Below are 12,054 nucleotides of genomic sequence, written 5' to 3'. Positions count from 1 at the left end.
GTATATATGTAACCACAGTTATTACTTCTGACACATCAAATAGACCTACAATTCTAGGTACTAGTTTAGCTAATTTTCCCAATGATATAGAAATCTTATGATGTTTAACCCTAAAAAAGACTTTGTTTTGAAAGTACCATTCTTATGTGCATAGCTCTTCTATATGTTTTCTACCTCCTTTAACCACCCCTTGGTTAATCTCATTTCATCATGTATCTCCTAAGAATATTTGAATCAATTCCAATCTTGTCTTCAACTAGATATCCCAAATGATATGTGGACAATACTTTCATCCATAAAGATATTTAAATGGTGTCATACCCAAAGATGCATGATAGGAGTTATTATATGCAAACTCTTCCAATGGAATATACTCCTCCAACGTAGACTATTAATCCATGGAATACATCCTAAGGAGGTCTTCGACTACTTGCTTCACTATTTTTGTTTGTCAATTTGTCTGTGGGTAGTATGTCAAACTAAAATTCAATATTATCCCAAATATTTCATTCAATATTTTCCAAAATTTAGAAATTATATGAGTATCTCATTTTGATATGATCATCTCAAGTACTCAATTCAAATGAAATATCTCTCAGATAAACTTCTTAGCTAATGTAAACAATCCATCCTAAAAAATCCTTTGGGTGAAGTATGCTACCTTGGTCAACTTATCCACAACTACCAAAATGACATCATGTTTATTCTTTTATATCGGCAACCCTTAAATTAAATCCATGCTAATAACTTGTCATTTATATTTAAGTATGTCATGTGAGTATACAAACCCTACTAGGTGTATATGCTTAGTCTTGGCTTGTTTGCACTCCAATCATCAAGCTACAAATTCAATCTCATCCTTCTCGATTCTTGGCTAAAAATATAAAGATCTCAATTTTCCTACCATCTTGGCTAGTCCTAGGCACCTTGAATAAGGTGTGCTGTGGATCTCCTCTAACATCAACCTCCTCAAATCCCTAAGTTTAGAATGTACATTCTCCCTTGGTATCTTAATAATCCATCTAACTAAAACAAATATCTATTGAATCGATGGTGCAAGGGGTTTTTCTCTACATCTTTCTCCATTATGGAATAATATCTTTGAAAATTATGAACCAATTTCTCAAATTAGACCTTTTAATAATAATGGCTGCTAGATGCCTTCTTCTACTAAGGGCATCTATTTTTCTATGTTTCATCTCCTTGTAGTAATCATGTTTGCTCTCCAATCATCAAGCTACAAATTCAATCTCATCCTTCTCGAGTCTTGGCTAAAAATATAAAGATCTCAATTTTTCTACCATGGTGTGTTGTGGATCTCCTCTAAGATCAACTTCCTCGAATCCCTATGTTTAGAATGTACATTCTCCCTTGGTATCTTAATAATCCATCCAACTTAAATAAATATCTATTAAATTGATGGTCCAAGGGGTTTTTCTCTACATATTTCTCCATCATGGAATAATCTCTTTGAAGATTATAAGCCACTTTTTCAAATTAGACCTTGTAGTAATCATGCCTGCTAGATGCCTTCTTCTACTAAGAGCATCTATTTATCTATGTTTCATCTCCTTAATGTATTCAATCCCAAATTTATATTCAATAAGAAACTATATCCATCTATTTTTATGAGCATTGAGATTGGGTTGAGTAAATATATATTTAAGGCCTAGGTCGTCCATCTTCAATTCAAAAGGCTTACCCAAAAGATAGTGCCTCCACATCTAAAGCACATGAACTATGGCTAATAACTCTAGGTCATGGGATGCAAAGTTTAACTTATATTATTTCAACTTGGACTAGACTAATAAGCAACCACTTGCCCATTTTACATTAGCACTCCTCCTACTCCTTATCTTAATTCCCTTTGTTATCACCATGAATTACCCATTTGGATTGGCTACAGTCAATATAGGATCTGAAATGAGCTTCTTCAAAAATTGGAAAGCTTGGTCACACTTCTCATTCCACTCAAATATTTTCCCTTTCTGTGGAGTGAAGTGATTGGTGCTACAATTTTAGAAAATCCTTATACAAACTTATTGTAGTATCTTGCAAGTCCCGTGAAGCTCTATATTTTAGTTACATTATGTGGTGTAGGCAACCCCACAATTGCTTTTATTTTCTCTAGATCAACTACAATCCCTCCCACTAAAATCATAAGGTGTGGATAATTCACCTTGTCCTTGTAGAAAGTACACTTGAATAGCTTACCAAAGATCTTATTCTCCCTTAAGAATTATAAAACTATCCTCAATCTCTTGGTGCAATGTTCAATAAATTCATGAAACTTGTAGCATTATTTGACTCAAATGACACTAATGTGAAATCGTGGTAGCCATAATAAGTCCTAAAATCTAGCTTTTAAATATCCTCTTCCTTAATCCTCAATTTGTGGCAGCCATATCTAAGGGACCTATCTTAGATAATATTATAGATCATCTCATATGATCAAAGAGATCATTAATCCTTCATAGGGGATACCCATTCTTGATTTTTACCTTCACAATTTATGAGACTTCACAATTTTCAAAGATGTTTGAAATGAGCGATTAGGTTAAACAAATTATGGTATCTATTGTTTTTTGAATTTGGTAAACTAATGATTGGGTATGTGTTGTTTTGAATTTAGCAAGTTGGAAATTAAATGTTTGTGTATGTATTGACCAATTAGCTGGCCTATGCAAGTATTTATGGGCCAAGAGGTGTGCAAGTCCCTGATCCTCTCCAAACAGTGTTCACGAGATGGGGTAGTAATCCCTTCAGTCTTGGTTCCTATTCAAATGTTGCAATTGGGGCATCTGGCCGTGATGACCTAGTGAAGAATCCTCTAAAAGAAGATTTAGAGGCTACCAATATAAAGACATAAAAGCATTTCTGTAAAAATAAACAATGATGAAATTTGAAACTGTTTGTTACAAATTAATTTTGAGTACTTGTTCTTTCTATTTGCATCATTTGATTTAATTAATCGGAAATGATATATTAGCAGATAGCATGGGAGATGGTAGGGTTTTTTTTGTAGGAGAGGCCACCAATAGGCATTACCCTGCAACAATGCATGGTGCATTCTTGAGTGGCTTGAGGGAGGCAACAAACATTTCTAGAGTCAGTTAAGAAGGTGAATGTCATTGTTTTAGATTAGCTAATAGATTTTATTGGCACGAGAATAACAATGAATCCACCATACATACATACCAGGAAACAAAGATGAGGCCAGAGGTGGACAAAAGCGAGCCAGAGGTGGAAACTTTAGCCAAAAACCCTTGCTTGCAGTGTAGAGATTGCTCCAGTGGGGGGGGGGCAAGCGCGACTTGCTTTCAAAATGAAAATGAGTTGTCTTTTTTTTTTTAATAAAATGCCCGATGTTGTCGGAATTCCGACGAACACGGGCATTTTAAAAAAAAAATCAAATTTTCACACAATGCTCCTTGTCCGTCGGAAACCTCCGTCAGAATTTGACCCCAAATGTATTAGTGGAGAGAGGGTTGAGATAGATGGAGGGGGATAGAGAGATGTCGGTAATGAGATATCTATAGAGATGTAGAGAGGTGGAGAGGAAATGGGGGAGAAACCTAGAGAGGGGTAAAGAGGGTGTGATGGAAAGCTGATGATGTAGATGGTAATGAGAGAATAAGAATTAGTAGGGAAGGGAGAGAGAGACAGGGATAAGGAGGGAGAGGGAAATAGAGAGGGAGAGGGGAAGAAAAAAATGAAGATGCCTATAAATGGGAGGGAGGGATAAGAGAAGAGTATGAGGGGATTGAGGGAGAGGTAGACTTGTAGGGACTACAAGACCTAGGGAAGGAGAATATAGAGAGCTGGGGGGAAAGAGAGAAGAGGAGAAGAGAGTTAAAAAATAAATAGGGGTAAAGAGGGAGGGAGATAGAGTGGAAGAGAGAGGGGGAGAACTGGAGAATAGACAAATAGATAGGTGGGAGAACTATATTGGGAAAGAGAGATGAGAGACCTAGATGAAAAGAGAGAGGAATGAGATATATAGAGGGGGGAGAGAGAGAGGTGAGTAATGAGACATGGTGCAGAGGTAGATAGGTGGAGAAGAAGGAAGTGATAAACCTAGAGAGGTGGCAGAGAGTTGATGACATAGAATGTAGAGAGAGGGAAAATAAAAGAGGAAGAGAGAATTAAAAAGTGGGGAAGTGAGATTTATATGGGTGTATGTATGCATGGGGAGGTAGAGAGGGAGAGGGGAAGAAAGGAAGGGAGAGACCTAGATAGGGGAAGGAGGAAGAAGAGAAGAGATAGAAAAACAAAGAGAGGAGTAAGAGGGGATGGATGGAGAGGTAGATGTGGAGGGAGTGAGAGACCTGTGTAAGGAGGATATAAAGAGGTTAGGGGAGGAAGATAAAAGGAGGGAGTTAATAAAGGGAAAGGGTTAAGGAGGAGGGAGAGAGAGGTAGATAGTGATAGAGAGAACTATAGAGGAGGCATATAGATAGGTGAGAGACCTAGATGGCCAGAGACAAGTGAGATAGATATAGAGGGATAAAGAGAGGTGGATAATGAGACCTATATGCAGAGGTATATAGGTGGAGAGGAAGGGAGGGAGAAACCTAGAGAGGGGAGAGAGGGTGGGATGGAGAGGTAACGACCTAGATAATGAAGATAGAGAATAAGAGAGGAAGAGAGAAGATGAGAGAGTGGGAGAGGGAGATATAGAGGGAGAGAGGAAGAAAGGAAGGTAGAGACCTAGAGAGGGGAGGGAGGGAGAATGGAAGAGATAGAAGAACAAAGAGATGAGTAAGAGGAGATGGATAAAGGGGTAGACATGGAAGGAGTGAGAGACCTAGAGAATGAGGAGATAGATAGGTTTGGAGAGAGAGAGAGAGAGAAGAGAGGGAGAGAATTCATAAATAGATAGAGGTAAGGAGAAGGGAGAGAAAGGTGGAGAGGGAGGGAGAGAAATAGAGGGTGGACAATTAGATAAGTGATAAAACTAGAGGGGGAGAGAAAGGTGGGTAATAATATAGGGAGGGAGAGGCAGTGAGGTGAATAGGGAGGTAGGGACAACCCTAGATATGGGAAGAAAGGATAAAAGGGATAGGTACTGACCAAGAGAAAGGAGTGGGAGGCTACGAGAGAAACAATAAGAGAGTGAGAGAGAAGAGAGAGGGGCAGAGTCAAGGATATAGAAGTGAGAGAGACAAGAGAGGGAGAGAGATAGGTCTAGAGTTTGGGGAAGATAAAGAGAGTGAGATACATCGCTAAAGAATGCTAATAGGAGCATGTTGATTACTGAAATTTGACAGTCTGAAATTTTATATGATCCTTTAAAAACTAGAATCTACATTATAAGTCCTATAGAGCTATAATTAAATGTTATATTTCATGTATATATTCTCCTTTGGGGGTGGATATAACTTGTGCCTAGATTGGAAAATATACACACTCACAATACCTTCACATTGGACAATGCAGAACATTTGGCGCGCACCAAATTTGGTGCTCCCCAAATGCAAAAAATTGACTTTTCATATTTGGCGTTCGCCAATTTTTGCATGCACCAAATGTGAAAATTCAAAATTTTGCATTTGGCGCTTGCCAAATAGTTTGCTTGGGATAATACCAACCCTTTGGGTTGGATTTTCCATGGGCACCCAACCCATAGGTTTGGATGAAATTTTCATGCCAATGATGCATTTTTATGAAAAGATAAAAAGTGACACTTTTTTGGTACCACAACTTGGTGCACTTACCCAGCTATATTATTGAAGAGAAAGTTTTGGCTGCTAAAGTTGAAGAGAAGGATGAATGAATTTTTGGTAGTGGTTATTCTCATCACATGATAGGTGATAAGAATAAACTTGTGAGTATAGAAAATTATGATGATGGTGTAGTGAGATTTGGAGATGACAAAGTTGGTATAATCTGTGGTAGAGGTATTATTTCTCTTGATGATAAGCATAAGTTTGATGATGTCTTGTATGTTGAAGCTGTAAAGAATAATATTTTGAGTGTTGGATAGATGGTTGATAAGGAATATGATTTTCAATTCAAGGATGGTATATGTAAGATCTTGAGTAGCTCTAAAACTGAGATTGCATTAGGTACAATGACTAAAGGTAATATCTTTCTCTTGAATGCTAGTGGTAAAAGTTGTTTAAATTCTCAGGTAGATGAAAGTTAGTTATGGCATAGAAGGATGTGTCATTTAAATTTTGAATGCGTGGTTAAGATAAGTTCCACTCAACATATAAGAGATTTGAATAAGAGTTTTAAGCCTTCTAATTCAATATGTAAGGAATATCAGCTAGGGAAGCAAACACGAGTTTCATTCAAAAGAAAATAGTATACTTCTAATGGGATATTGGATAGATTGTGCATACTGATTTGTATGGTCCCTCTAGAGGGAGAAGATTGCAAGGTGATATGTATTTCATGTTGTGGATTGATGACTATTCAAAGATGATGTGGGTAAATTTCCTAAGGGTGAAGTCTGAAGCATTGGAGAAGTTCAAGATTTTCAAAGCTATGGTTGAGACTGACATTGTATAGAAGTTGAAGTGTCTGAGATCTGATAAAGGTGGTGAATTTACCTCTGATGAGTTCAATTATTTTTGTGAAGAGCATGGGGTGAAGAGATGATTATCTTCTCTATGGACCCTCAGTAGAATGGTATTGTGGAAAGGAAGAACAAGGTCGTTCAAGAAGCTACTAGAATCACAATGATTGAAGGAAATGTTCCACATATCTATTGGAGAGAAGCTATGAGTACTTTTGTATACACTCTCAACTGTATACATATTAAAGGTGATTTTGATAAGACTCCTTATGAGTTATGATTTGGTCATGCTCCTACAGTTAGATATTTTAGAATTTTTGGTAGTAAATGATACATTAGAAGAGATGAATATATAGGGAAGTTTGATGCTAGATGTGATGAAGGATTTTCTCTTGGTTATTCTACTAAGAGAAAATCTTACCAGTATTATAATGAGATTGAGAAAGATAGTTGAAAGTGATAATGTGAAAGTGGATGAAGGAAAAGAGGATCATCCCAAATACTCTGGATATGATTCAGATGATCAGATGGTCAATGTAGATAAAGGAAAGAAAGTAAAGACCTAGAACCAAGTTCAAATTGCTCCTAAAAATCTTGAGAATGAAGGAGAAACTACTGTAGAAGAAAGAGTTCAAGAGTCTAACAATCATGAAAATCCTAAGACTCCAAGGTATGTAAGGTTAAATCATTTAGAGAATCAGATTATAGGTGATAATAATAGAGGTGTGATGACTAGGAGAAGAGTTATTGAAGAGTATATCTTGATTTCTAATATTGAACCTAAAGATATTGATGAAGCATGTAAAGATTAAAATTGGGTTAAAGATATCGAAGAAGAGTTGAATCAAATTGAAAAGAATAATAAATGGACCTTAGTTCCTAGACCTAAGGATAAGAATATAATTGTAACTAAATGGGTGTTCTAGAATAAGTTGAATGAACAAGGTGAAGTTAGGAATAAAGAAAGACTTGTTTGTAAAGGTTATTCTTAGATGGAAGGTATTGATTTTGATGAGACTTTTGCTCTAGTGGATAGAATCAAAGTTGATAGATCATTTCTTGCTTATGTTTCTTACAAATATTTCAAAGTGTATTAGATGGATGTCAAGTCAGCATTTCTTAATGGTGAGCAGGAAGAAGAAGTCTAAATTGAGCAATTAGATGGTTTTCAGTTGACAAATCATAAAGATACGGTGTGTAGGTTGAAGAATGCATTGTATGGATTAAAGAAAGTTGTAAGAGCTTGGTATGCTAGATTGGATAAGTATTTGATGAAGATTGAATTCAATAAAGGTACTACTGATAGTAATATATACTTCAAGATTGATAATGATAACATCTTAATTATTGAATTTTTTGTTGATGATATTATTTTTGGTGGAAATGATGGTTTGTGCAAGAAGTTTTCTAATGATGTGTAGAATTAGTTTGGGATGTCTATGATAGGTGAGATGAAATTATTTTTGGGATTGCAAATTACTCAATTGGATAAAGGTATCTTTATATGTCAATCTAAGTATGTGAAGTAATTGTTGAATAAATTTGGTGTAGATGATGCAAAGCGTTTTGGTAAACCTATGGTGATCAAATGTAAGTTGACAAAGGATGATGATTCTCTTAAAGCAAATCTCACTAGATACATATCTATGATTGATAGTTTGTTGTATTTGACTTGGACTAGACCATATATTATGAATGTTGTGTATGTTGTTGCTAGATTTGAATTTGATCCTAAGGATTCTAATGTTGTTGCTATGAAAAGAATTTTCAAATATTTGAAAGAAATAGTTGATTATGATTTGTGGTATCCTAGAGATGATGATTTTACTTTGAGTGCTTTCACTGATGCTGATTGGGTAGGTGATGTTGATGATAGAATGAGTACTAGTGGTGGTATATTTTTCTTGGGTAAGAGATTGGTTTCATGGATGAGTAAGAAGCAAAATGCAATATCTTTATCTACTACAAAAGATGAATACATTGTTGCTACTAGTAATTGTACATAACTGATTTGGATGATGCAAAGGTTGAAGTATATCAGAGTTATTTTTTATGAGCCTATTTCCATATACTATGATAATTCAAGTGCTATCAAGATTTTTAAGAATCGGGTATTGCATTCAAAGACCAAGAATATATCAATCAATTTTCATTTCTTGAGAGAGAAGGTGAATGAGAAGGAGGCCAGACTAGAGTATGTATCTACAAAGGAACACATTGTAGATATCTTCATGAAGCCTTTGCATAAAGATACATTTGAGTATCTTAGAGAGAAACTAGGAGTAATTTCCCCTCATGAGAAGTAAGATGCATGGAGTTGCATCAATATGGTGGACTTGACAGAGATATCTTGTGATCCAAATTGATGAGTGAGGCTACTACTTGAGGGGAGTAGTCAGTGGTGTATCTCAGATGTTCAAAATTGTTAGAGTGTGTGTCAAAGAGGAGAGAATCAATATTTGTGCTATATGTGCCTTTTGCATTGATGTCAAAGGGGGAGAGAAGCATGTGAAAAACCCTATGGGGGAGAGAGCTATGTTGAGTTATGTGCATAATGGTTTGGCCAGTGTGTTGTAGTTGAGCTGTTGTGATTGGATGAGTTTTGAGATATGTATGTTTAGTTGATTTAGAATAATTTTCAGTGATCCGCATGTTTATTTGATCGAGTTATAAGGTCCATCATTATGGTTGGTCATTCAATTGTTCATGTTATTCTATATTCTAGTTTGTGCTTTGCATTGCTCCGAAATTTAATTATCTAGCTTTGCAAATTTGGAAGAGTGTTTGGGACGTTCATATGTGCCCTCAATTTAGATCATTTGTAATTTGGAAGTCCACACGTGAATCCTTCAGTTTGATACTCAGTTCAACATGTGTTCTTGAGGTTCAGAAAAATGATGATGGAGATTCTAGTAAGTGGTGATGTTGTAATTGTTTTTGGTGTGATTCACGTTGCTTGTAGATGTTTCTAGATTGGGTCTCATCCATTTTGATGGTCTACATTGATTGTTGTGCTTGTTATTGATAATTCCCTTGATCTTGTGGTCTTCTTCATGTTATGTGACATTCTTGCTGATTGTATTGTGTTGCAGATGTTCGAGGCATAATTCTTGGTGGTGTTTCTTGGTTGCAGTATTGATTTGGGTCCAAATTATGTATTAGCCGACATTGTTTGAGTCTACATGTATTTTTGTAGCATGTGAGGTTATTAGTTTGTAATTTGTGTTGAGGGTTTATCCAACCTTGAAATATAGATTGATGAATTATATAAATATATATAATATTCATTTGTGAGATGTGTCTACAGTTGCAAATATTGATTTGACTTGTTAGTAGCAAAGGAGAAGTGAGAAAGAGTTTCAAAAAGTGAAAAGAGTAGAGTTTGAGTATTTGTGCTCAACTGGAATTGTCACTAGGCATTGGGAGATGTTATTTTTGGAGTTCATGTAATCCAAATTATTGTTTGATCTTTGTAAAACACTAAGCCTTCCTCTGGGTTGTAGCCCTTCTTGTGATTTGAGCAGTGAGCCATTGGCAGTATGCCTAAATGCATGTGCATTCCCCATTGTAATATTTTCATTTACTCCTAACAGGGTATTATCTCATTGTGGGTAGGTTCTCACCGTGGCTTTTCCCTTAACCAGGTTTTCCACCTCAAAAATCTTGGTTTTATGTGTGTTATTGATGTGGTGATAGTTTATGTTTTTTATTGCTAATAATTAGATCTCAATTTAAGTTTTAATTGTAATGAGTTTGTGAGAAAACTAATTCACCCCTCCCCCCCTCTCATTTTGTTGCACTGGTGCCAACAATCGGTATCAGAGATAGATCATCTAGAAGAACCTTGACTGCATGAGTAGATCCAGGATGGAAACCTTTTCTTTTAAGAAGGATAGTCTGAGATTTGATGGAATGAATTACACTCTCTAGAAAAACTAGATGGAATGTCATTTGTGATGCATTAGGTAATACTATTGGAAGATTAATAAGATGTGCATAATGCTCCTCAGAATGGCCCTACCACTTCAGATGAGATAGAGGAAGCTAAATTCAATATTAGAGCTAAGGAAGCATTATTGAGTACCTTGTCTAATTATGAGATGACTAATGTGATGGATATACAAACTACTCATGAGATGTGGAAGAAGCTAGAGACTTTGTATGAAGCTGACAGGCAAGTGAAAGTTTCTTTGTTACAGAGTTTGAAGAGAAAGTATGAAATGTTGAAGATGGGAAGATGAGAAAATTACCTCATTTATGTAGAAAGTGAATTATCCTGTGTTGAAGATGAGATGTTCCAGTGGAGTATTGGGAATTTGAGATTGTGGCTAAAGTGTTGAGATCCTTTCCTGTTTCATTTTGGAGTGATGCACTAGTTGGTTTCATGCATGTTTTTAGTCAAGAATGATGGCTATGAGTTGAGATTTGATGAAAAGGTGTTGCGGAAAAGAGGAGAATGTTTTGAGAAGAATTTGTAGACCCTACAATATGTTTTTGAGGTGTTGATAAGGTGAATTGAGGCCTAGAGTGCGTAGATCCAGTAAACCCTCTTTGAACAAGCATAAAGGATGCCTAAATAAGTGTTTGATAGAAGGGTGGTTTGGTGAGAGTTAAAATTGATAAAATTTGTGGATTCAGTCTATTTGTAACCTGCCTATGATACAAAAGTTGAGAGTGGGGGGTTGGATTCAAGATATCACATACTTGCTTTGTAAAAGTGGCCTAATTAAGCCTAAAAACCACTTTACAAGTAAAAAATAGAGGTACTTGTCCCAAAACAACCCTTAGGGAAAATTTGATGCTATAAAACAACCAAAAATGTATCCATAAATATTTTTATTTTGTCTTGAAACTGTATGTATAGAAATTTATAGTAGAAAAACCCTCTAAGTAGGGCTACAAGGAGTCTAGCCTAGTTGGGAAGCAACTCACTTCAAAGAAAGTTATAGGTCCTAAACTAGGGTATGGAGAGTGTATTTATGATTCCATTAGTAACTTAAGAATATTTCCTTTGAATGATTGAATGATTTTGAGGTCTATCCTAAAGTTGCTTCAAAATTTCTATTAAGTTGGATGTGTAGTGAATGGATAGGTGAGTGGGGAGAAAGATCCCCATTTTGGATTTTTGTGAGCTCTCCTAGGTGATTGTGTTGGATAACTTAGGTGTCATTTTTGGCTCCATCTTCTCAGTAGTGATTGTTGTTTTCTCTTCTTCACTTACCATGAAATACAAGCATATCAATTACAAAGTATTTGTTCTAGTTTTTGGCGTAGAATTTCTAAATTCTGGAACATTTATGCAAGAGAACATGAAGCATTTTTTCTTGGGACTATTCCAAGACCCAAAGAGAAATCATCACCATCATTGGGGAAAAATTAGTGTATCCTATGGCTCTAAGGCACTTTTTCCACTCTGAAGTAGTTTTTTGCATTTCTTTCAAATGCATTTGATATCTTGCAAAACTATGTTTCCTTGCTACGCTTGTGGCCAAAATATATAAAGGAATACATTGTATCTCCTAAGGATTTGA

The sequence above is a fragment of the Cryptomeria japonica genome, chromosome 1 (assembly GCF_030272615.1).
Source record: "Cryptomeria japonica chromosome 1, Sugi_1.0, whole genome shotgun sequence".
Taxonomy (NCBI): domain Eukaryota; kingdom Viridiplantae; phylum Streptophyta; class Pinopsida; order Cupressales; family Cupressaceae; genus Cryptomeria; species Cryptomeria japonica.
Note: the sequence above shows the minus strand (reverse complement) of the source record.